General features: G+C 44.4%; 1 long non-coding RNA gene across 1 annotated transcript in view; it reads left to right on the top strand.

Annotated features, from left to right (window-relative positions):
• The first annotated feature begins 6,842 nt into the window (after positions 1-6,842).
• Positions 6,843-10,069, top strand: part of LOC308473761 — a 29,474-nt gene continuing 26,247 nt past the window's right edge. The window contains exon 1 of the long non-coding RNA XR_013984293.1: positions 6,843-6,930. This is a non-coding gene — a long non-coding RNA (uncharacterized lncRNA). The remainder of the gene's footprint in view (positions 6,931-10,069) is intronic.

Below are 10,069 nucleotides of genomic sequence, written 5' to 3'. Positions count from 1 at the left end.
AGTCTCTCAGCCCCACTCACCTCACAGAGTGTTTGTTGTGGAGGAGGTAAGGAAAGGAGAATGTGAGCCGCTTTGAGACTCCTTCGGGTAGTGATAAAGCGGGATATCAAATCCAAACTCCTCCTCCTCCTCCTCCTCTTCTTCTTCTTCTTCTTCTTCTTCTTCTTCTTCTTCTTCTTCTTCTTCTTGGCAGAAGTGCTCCAAATGCATAGGGAACAGACACTTTCCAAAAATATGTGGAAGATTAATAATAACTGTACCCAGTAACCTGGGAGTAATACCCAGTATCTCAGTGGGACATTTCTGAGTAGACGTGCATTATATTGTACCTTTTTTGTTTCTAAATGTTTTCATTTATTTTCTTTTTTTTAAAACATAATTTTTATTAACAGGCCAATCCAATCACATTATTTCCAAATCATATTACTTCCAAATTATACAGCCAGATTTTTAAATTTTGTTGGGGGTACCCTTACATCAAGCTCCGAACGAGAATCAAAACATCACTTCTGTTACTGCTTTTATCAAACGATTCTATCCAGCTCTGTCCAGATAGTCTCTTTATTACTTCTTCATCTTCTTGTTGTTATCATGTATTCCTTTCTTTGCAATCTCTGATAATCTTCGCAAGCAGGTTAGGAACAAACAACATCTGCGTGGATTTTGCACACTCCAAAAGTCATATCTCATAAGGACAGCCGCCATTACTCCCCTTCTTCAAAAATTTGTCCTCGGTCCGTCCTATTCATTTTCCCAAGCTTGCCACATATATCACAAAGGGGCTCTGCCAGGTTATCACATACAATCCATCATTTACATTCCAATGACCCTGGTCCTCCTCCCCCGTCTTTCTTCGACAAGCCTGTCTTAGCAAGATGCCATTAACAACTGCGTCATAGAATTTTCCTTCCACACTCCATATTTACCAGTCCTCTCTTCAATCAATAATTCACTCCACACAGCTCTTAAATTCTTGCTTGCGATTAGTAAAATGTCTTCATTTATTTTCATGGTAAAGGTAAAGGTAAAGGGACCCCTGACCATTAGGTCCAGTCTTGACCGACTCTGGGGTTGCGGCGCTCATCTCGCCTTATTGGCTGAGGGAGCCGGCGTACAGCTTCTGGGTCATGTGGCCAGCATGACTAAGCCGCTTCCGGCGAACCAGAGCAGCACACAAAAACACCGTTTACCTTCCCGCCGGAGCAGTACCTATTTATCTACTTGCACTTGACATGCTTTCGAACTGCTAGGTTGGCAGGAGCAGGGACTGAGCAACGGGAGCTCACCCCGTCGCGGGGATTCGAACCGCCGACCTTCTGATCGGCAAGTCCTAGGCTCTGTGGTTTAACCCACAGTGCCACCTGCGTCCCATTTTCATGGTACAGAGGATAAATTTTGAGAAAACAATTGTTACAACAGTAAACAACAAATAACTTGTCCTGACAGAATTACAGACTTTTATTATGCCATATGTTCAAATTTCATTTGATTACTCTAGGAGATCACCAGATAACTAGGAGGTAAAATAATCTAGAGACATGGGCTTACGGTGGTTTGGAATGCAATCCTATACCCCTGGGACGGGGAACCTTTTTCAGCCTGGGGGTTGCATCCTCATCTGAGCTACCTTCCAGGGAACATGCCAGAAGTGAATGTTGCCTGCTGCAAAAGTAGGCAGAGGAACAAATGTGAATTTTACCTTTGTACAGTAGGCTAGTTTTGACACACTCACAAACAACTCCATCTTCCATCAAGGCAAGTAAGAAGTGTTATACTAGAGTTCAAGGACATATTCCAGCCAGGCCAAATTGATTACTATCCCAAGTAATCAAATGATTGCAGCACTTTGTAGAGAGCAAGCTTTCTGTAGAGCAAGAGGCCTTCAGCACAACTTCTGCTATACTTATAAGGTATTCTTGTCTCAATCTCATGCTACAATCACGAATGATTTGAGGTTGTTTCTGTGAAAAACTGTGGAGGAAGAGAGAGATAAGCACTAGCTGTGAGCTGCGTAGGCCCTGTACGATGCAGGTATCTCTCTGGGGATCTGATGTGGGGCAGCGTATCTAAGGGCTGCTGTGCGGCTTCCTTCCACCTCTGCTCCACTTGTGCATCTGTAAGTAAACCTAATATTGCTAAAGTGGACCCTCCAAGTGTCCCTATTTTCTTTCTTTTTTTCCAAATGATATTTATTAAAGTTTCACAAGAAAAGAATCACATTAATAAAAAAGAAGAATTTAAGAATAAAAAGAAAAATACACAATACAAAATACAAAAAGAAAAAAGAAAAAACAGTTAAAAACAATTCTGTCTTTTCATCACTTCTTTTACATTAACTTGTTTCCCGGACCTCCTCATGCCTCCCTCTTTTGTATTCCAATTCAGTTTGTTCGTCCAGCAATTTCTTTCCCTCCTTTTTAATCCCAATCTTTAATCTTAATATATTATAGCATTAAATTTTTACCTATTAAAAACCAATTTTTCCATTCTTTTAACCATTACTGCTAGAAACCGCTTAACTTCAATCCGTCATCATTCTAACATTCATTAATTTTACAATATTTCTGTAAGTAGTCTTTAAATTTCTTCCAATCTTCTTCCACCGACTCTTCTCCCTGGTCTCGGATTCTGCCAGTCATTTCCTCCCAAGTGTCCCTATTTTCTAGAGTGACTCCTCTAATATCAACCATCTTTGACCCTGTGGTGGTGGTGGGGAGGCTTCTTGCTAACGCTGCTCTTGGGTCGGTGCTGCCCAGATGGCATTAACATCTCAGATAACTACAATCAGCAGAGGAGGCCCTGTTGGTGATGTTGCTGGGCGCTGCCCAGTTGGCGTGAACCTGCGACAGGGCATACTTGGTGAAGGTTCCACCCTCGCTGGTGAAGCATGTCTGTCTCCTTCATTAATGTTCAGATATCCGATAGTGGAAAGACACTGTTCCTGGCAACCTTGAAATTATTAGCTGTGATGACTACTTTGAGATGTTCGTAATGTTCTTAAGTACATTCAATAATATTTTGCTAATTTGTTCTTTACCACCCTGTGCTCATTTGGGAAGAAGGGCAGGGTAAACATTTAATAAATAATGAAAATAATTTTTAATGGAAGCCAAACCAGATAATGGGATTTATGATGACAGATAATGGGAGAACGAGGAATACAAAGTGAGGTTGCAGGGAACCAGGCAGAGGGCCTTCTCGGTAGTGGCACCCACCTTGTGGAACGCCCTCCCATCAGATGTCAAGGAAAATAAACAACTATCTAACTTTTAGAAGACATCTGAAGGCAACCCTGTTTAGGGAAGTTTTTAACATTTGATGTTTTATCGTGTTTTTAATATTCTTTTGGGAGCTGCCCAGAGTGACTGGGGAAACCCAGCCAGATGGGCAGGGTATAAATAAATTATTATTATTATTATTATTATTATTATTATTATTTGTTTAAGCTGAGGACAGCAGCCATGAAGCAATGAAATAATCAAGATAGCACAGAAACACAGACAGTGGTGTAGAGTTTGCACAGACTCAGTGACCTTTTTATAACTCTGAGACCGACACATCATATTGTAGTACAAAAAATAGGATGAGTTCCGGTTTCCTTGGTTTGCAACACTACAGCATATTTTTAGAGGTAAGAGCCTGGGTGGTAGGAACCACACAGTAATTATCATGAAGACATTAGCTAAATGAGCAAGCTTTATCTTCCTCCTTCCTCTTCCCTTTTCATTGTGGAACCACTGACACATTTGTAGTCCTGTCAGCATTGATGACTTACAGGAAAGGCTAGCAATGAGTAGTTTCCCCTTAAAACATTAATTTTTAGAACTCAGAAATAATGATGAAACATGTACATGATTAAGGGTTGAGGCATGGTGTACGTGAAGCTGACCACTTTCCCCCAGTTTTAAAAAAACGTTCTTGCTGCTGCTGTTGTAATCATTCCTTGAGTCCAAAATGAGAAATTTGTTCAGGGACTTGAAATTATACTACATGTAAGGTTGTGGGGTTCAGAGGCACTGTGCTGCGATGACCTCCAGTTCCACACGTTATGAAATTATCAGAATTTCATATTTGCAGACGTTAACTATTTACCAGTACTGGAAAGCTTTAGTGCTCACTTGTTTTAATGTTTTGCCCTCTGCTCCTCTAACTGCTCAATTTAATAAGATTCTGCTTAAGTTAAAGATTTTGTCTTGGTGGAACTGGAATGATGAATCTGTTGGTCATCTCCTTTTTACACTGCAGGGAGGCCAGAGTGAGGCTGATTCCTCCAGAAATTTAGTACTCTTCCCAGATATTTTGATATTTTCTGTTCATTTGATGATTATGGCTACATTACTGATAAGGTAACTGAATTCAGTGAGCTAGTCATCAATACAAATTAGGAAGCAGATAATAAAGTCAGAACGTCCTTTTGCTCCCTTTATAAATTCGCCTGGTTTCTTTTTATGCTTTTGAATTCTGGTGCTGGAGGAGACTCTTGAGAGTCCCATGGACTGCACGAAGATCAAACCTATCCATTCTGAAGGAAATCAGCCCTGAGTGCTCACTGGAAGGACAGATCCTGAAGCTGAGGCTCCAGTACTTTGGCCACCTCCTGAGAAGAGAAGACTCCCTGGAAAAGACCCTGATGTTGGGAAAGATGGAGGGCACAAGGACAAGGGGACAACAGAGGACGAGATGGTTGGACAGTATTCTAGAAGCTACCAGCATGAGTCTGACCAAACTGCAGGAGGCACTGGAAGACAGGAGTGCCAGGAGTGCTCTGGTCCAGGGGGTCACGAAGAGTCGGACACGACTAAATGACTAAACAACAACAACAATTCTGTTTGTAACACATTTCATTGTTCTTTGGCATAATGAATTTATGCATTCATTCAAGCAGGTATGTCACACAGCTTTACTAAGTTTTGGGGTACACTACACTATATCAATCCCACTTTTAACAGAGAATTTCCCCACTCACTCTGGGGAAAGAAACCAGAGGATCTTGATTTCTATCATTCTGTCTGTGCATTATCATGCTCTTTTTAGCAGCAATGTGTGCACACATTTTCAAGCTTACCTACCACAACCAAAATGGCTAATATACTCAGAAAGGTACTTCTGGATCAGGTACTACATTCTGTGGGTCATCTGTGTTGCGGTGTCATCTTGACACTCTCAATCCTGCCCTTTAGCATACATTTATTCTGTTACACCCCAAGGTCCATGAGCAGTGCGAGATTCCAGGCCTTTCCCAGGGTTGTCTCCGTTGGAAAGAGCAAGGCACAGCAGAGGCTAGTGTCTTTAAGAAATATGTTCTATTAGCACATATTTACGCCTGGAAATCTGCAATGGAGGGGGTGCAGAACCCCAAGTGTCTCCTGTTGCTCCTGTCATAGCTTCAGCAAGCTGGGGTTCAAAGCAGCAGTCAGCCATGGCTCCCAGTATCTGTGTTGCAGCGCCGTCAATCAGTCAGTTTTATTGCACATAGCCAAAGGCTGGCGCAATGTACAATGTACAATGCACCTCCAGTCAGTAAAAGGCAAAGGTAAAAAGGTCAAGGACCCCTGGGCGGTTAAGTCTAGTCAAAGTCGACTATGGGGTTGCAGCGCTCATCTCGCTTTCAGGACGAGAGAGCCGGCGTTTTTCCACAGACAGCTTTCCGGGTCATGTGGCCACCATGACTAAACCGCTTCCGGTGCAATGGGACACCATGACGGAAACCAGAGCGCACGGAAACCCCGTTTACCTTCCCGCCGCAGCGGTACCTATTTATCTACTTGCACAGGTGTGGTTTTGAACTGCTAGATTGGCAGGAGCTGGGACAGAGCAATGGGAGCTCGTCCTGTCGCAGGGATTCAAACCTTCGACCTTCCAATCGGCAAGTCCAAGAGGCTCAGTGGTCAGTAGCCAATATAGCTCTGACCTCCAGCTCCTGCGTGGACTTCTGGCCTGCCCAGCTGTTTGTGGAGGCCTGGCCTTTGTCCTCCTCCTTCTTCCCAGCACACCTCTTGCCAAAAACCCAAACCTCCCGTAAAAGGGCACTTTCTCCTGTCAGCTCACAGTCCTCCCCATCGCCTTGGCAACCCCTGTTTTGCACAGACCTGTGAACTTTCTGTGTAGGTGCCTGGCCGTTGTTTCATAAGAGTTTGCATTCAAGCAGCCCAGCCAGGAATTCCTTTTCTGGCACATTTCTGTACCTTGCGTTTTCCTTTCCTCGCTAGATTCTGACATTCATTACTTCATTGGGTTCAGAGGTGTCCCCCCCCCAAAAAAAACACTTAATACCTTGGCAACATCGTTCCTATCAATCAGGTGGCACTGTGGGGGTCTATACTAGATGGCACAAGTCAAAGAGGGGATGGAGTGCATCCATACCAGTGGCAGCAGAACCCGTTGTGCTGCCCTAAATCTGCTTCTGTCAACAGCCCCTGCAGCCAGCCTTGACCTACTTACTATTCAAGCTCATCCAAACCAGACTGAAGTGATAGATACTGCAGTGCTCTTTCTAAACGAGGCTTCCTCAACCTTGGCCCTCCAGATGTTTTTGGCCTACAACTCCCATGATCCCTAGCTAGCAGGACCAGTGGGAATTGTAGTCTCAAAACATCTGGAGGGCCAAGGTTGAGGAAGCCTGTTCTAAACCATGGTTAGCAAACCTGAGGTTTCTCCAGATGGTGTTGGGACTCCACTTCCCATCAGCCCTCGCCAGCATGACCAATGGCCAGGGATGATGGAAGTTGCAGTCCAGTGACATCTGGAGGCCCACAGGTGGGCAACAGTTGGTCAGGAGTTACCAGTCAGTCAGATCACTCAGGAACTGACCGGTCCGGTACGTTTCCACAGCAACAGAATTCCCGGACTTGTAGCAGAGCGGGCCCAGCGAGTGCTTGACATGTGAGTGAAGAGAGAGTCCACACGTTGTAGTTCTTCTAAACTAGTAAGGTAAAGGACCCCTGACCATTAGGTCCAGTTGTGACCGACTCTGGGGTTGCGGCGCTCATCTCGCTTTATTGGCCGGGGAGCTGGCGTGCAGCTTCCGGGTCATGCGGCCAGCATGACTAAGCCGCTTCTGGCGAACCAGAGCAGCGCATGGAAACGCCGTTTACCTTCCTGCTGGAGCGGTACCTATTTATCTACTTGCACTTTGATGTGTTTTTGAACTGCTAGGTTGGCAGGAGCAGGGGCCAAGCAACGAGAGCTCACCCCGTCACGGGGATTCGAACCGCTGACCTTCTGATCGGCAAGTCCTAGGCTCTGTGGTTTAACCCACAGCACCACCCGTGTCCCGTCTTCTAAACTAGACAGCTTTATTTACATCAGACGGATAAAACAACAAGCACTCCATCAGAAACAGCAGACATGATGTCTCTCTGCCTCTCTCCGCAGAAAAGTGAAAGTAACTCACAAACAAAGAACTCAGCTTTCCTGGATGTTGGGAAAGCTCCTCCCCAGATGCAGGACACACAGAGATGTTAATCCTGTAAACACCAAACCTCACACCCCCTCTTGTCCTGCACTGGGGGAATGTAAGTGTGACCACTTACCCCAAACACAGACCTTCAGAGAACTCCCCATGATGCTGGAAGGTCAGTGGTTTCGTGAACCCATCTGCCAGGTTCTTCGAACTGGGACAATATTTCAGTTCCACTAATCCCAACTGAACACTCTGACACACATTCTGGAAACGGATGTCTAGGTGTTTGGTTCTGGCCTTAAACTGCCCAGACTCTGCCAATTTCAGACAGGGTTGATTGTCCTCCCAAACCGTGACAGGCAAGCAACACTCTCCGCAGATCTCTTGAACCAAGCACACATAGAACTCCAATTCCCTGCAAATCTCAGACAGCGCACTGAACTCAGCCTCAGTAGAGGAGAGCGCTAGGAGACTTTGCTTTCGGGACTTCCACCCAACCAAAGAGTCCCCGAACTTCACCACCATACCAGAAACGGACTTCCTGTCTTCCAGGTTCGCCCAATCGCTGTCTGCCCAGCACGTCAACTTGACGTCGCCCTTGGCTGACTGCTTGAGACAGAAGTCTTTGGCATCTTGCAGGTAACGCAGCACCTGCTTGACACCCTTCCAGGCTTGTATGCTTGGGCTTGTAGCTTCTCGGGTGAGCAGATTGGTAGCAAAAGCTATGTCAGGAACAAGAGACAAGGAGTAATGAGGCTTCCCCTTCTCCTTTAAGGGTTAGTGTTGAAGATGTGAAGAGAAAAATGGATTCAGTGGAACTTCCATCATCATTTACTGCACAATTTGTTTGATTCTCATAACTGCTTATCAATGATTCAGTCTTTTCACAGGCTGGTTGCTATTCAGAGCAAATCCTGTCCATTTTATGGCCAAGACCAAAAAAGAAGATCTGCTTATCTCAGCATTAACCATTTCTTTCTATCTGGTGATTAAGCTACTTCATGAGATAGACTGGAGTTGTGAAATTCAAACTAATGAGTATTGAACTCATTCCACTTTCACACAGCTTACTTAAGTTCATCCTTCTATCCTTTTTGCACAAGATGTGTGTGGTATCTGTTTCATTTTTTAAGTGGAGCTCATTATAAGTATGTAGAAGCTTCTATGAGTTGGGCTTGTACTGGGAGACCCAGGTTCATGTTCTGGCTCAGCCATGAAGTTCATTGGGTATCCCTGAGCCAGTCACTACCTCTCATTTTATTTTATTTTATTATAAGGTGCTTTGAAATTATTCTGTGAAAACTGAAAATTTAGAAATTGTTTGCTTGTGCAAAAACAAAGATAAAATGTTTCCAATGATAAAATTGGAAATATGTAAATATATGCATAATATACATAATTTGAAGTTAGCAACAGTGTTGTAGAACAGTGTAGTAGCCAAATGAATTAACTTGGCGGCCAGTCCTAAGGGTTTTAAATGCTTTGTTGCCTTCTCCTACTCCAAACCACTTGTTTAATTGGGGTTTTTTAATCTTAATTAAACATATGGGATGGAGGCAAGCATAGTGAAGTAGCAAGATTGGCCCCACTACTGTGTCTGCACCATGGAGCTCCCCTTGGCTTCAGCCCTCCCACTCTCCCTCTCAGTAACCAGCAGCGATGTGTAGCATTGGGAAACCAGGTAACAATGCTGCCCTGCCCATGCCACCTTGTTGATCACTTTGGAAAAGTATGGCGAGGGAAGGAAAGAAGGGGAAGAGATTCCTGAGACAATTGCTTGTACAGTGTGCTTTAAGAAAGCCAGACAGCCTGTCTTCAAAATGTTGCAAAGCACCACCATATTGGGGGAATGCTGTGGTGGCTAGACATGAGTTGAGCTTTGCTCAGTGACAGCTCCAGCTTCCAATCCAGGACTAGAATCCAGTCACAGTGCTTGGGGAGGAGGGATGGTGAATTGTTAAAGCTAGTTAGTTAGAAGTCACCTTTTTTAAAAATCATTTTTTTATTTTCTTCTTTTTATTTTATCTTTTTCCTTTTTCTTAGGAGAGTATAGTGCTTATATTTTTAATTGCAGTTTATGTCATTATGTTTGTACAGTGGTACCTCTGGATGTAAACGGGATCTGTTCCGGAGCCCCGTTTGCATCCAGAGCAGAACACAACCTGTGTCTGTGCATCTGCGCGTGCGCGGGTCGTGATTTGCCGCTTCTGCGCATGCACATGATGTCATTTTGAGTGTCTGTGCATGCACATGCGCAAGTGGCAAAACCTGGAAGTAATGCATTCCGTTACTTCCGGGTCACTGCGGAGCGCAACCTGAAAATGCTCAACCTGAAGCAACTTTAACCTGAGGTATGACTGTATCCATGTATTTCTGGCTTTATTCTGTTTATTTGTATGATGCATAAGTATAAATAAAGTAAAAAAGACTCCAAAAAAGAAAAAGAAAAAAGCAGGGAAAACCAGAGTGGAAGGTTCTGGAAAGCTGGAAGGCGCAGCAGATCCTGCCTCCGTGAGCCTGATATTCCTATCCATGCTCTAACCCAGGACCCTTGACAAACGTCAGTTCTGGGTGGGTGCCATTTTCTGGTTCACCTCAGGCAGCAAGGTGTCTTGGGCCAGCCCTAGTTCCCCATCATAACTTTGGGTTACAGCTTTGGGTTAAAGT

This window comes from Podarcis pityusensis (assembly GCF_964106645.2).
Source record: "Podarcis pityusensis genome assembly, chromosome: 3".
Classification (NCBI taxonomy): domain Eukaryota; kingdom Metazoa; phylum Chordata; class Lepidosauria; order Squamata; family Lacertidae; genus Podarcis; species Podarcis pityusensis.
This window is presented reverse-complemented; position numbering and strand designations above follow the sequence as displayed.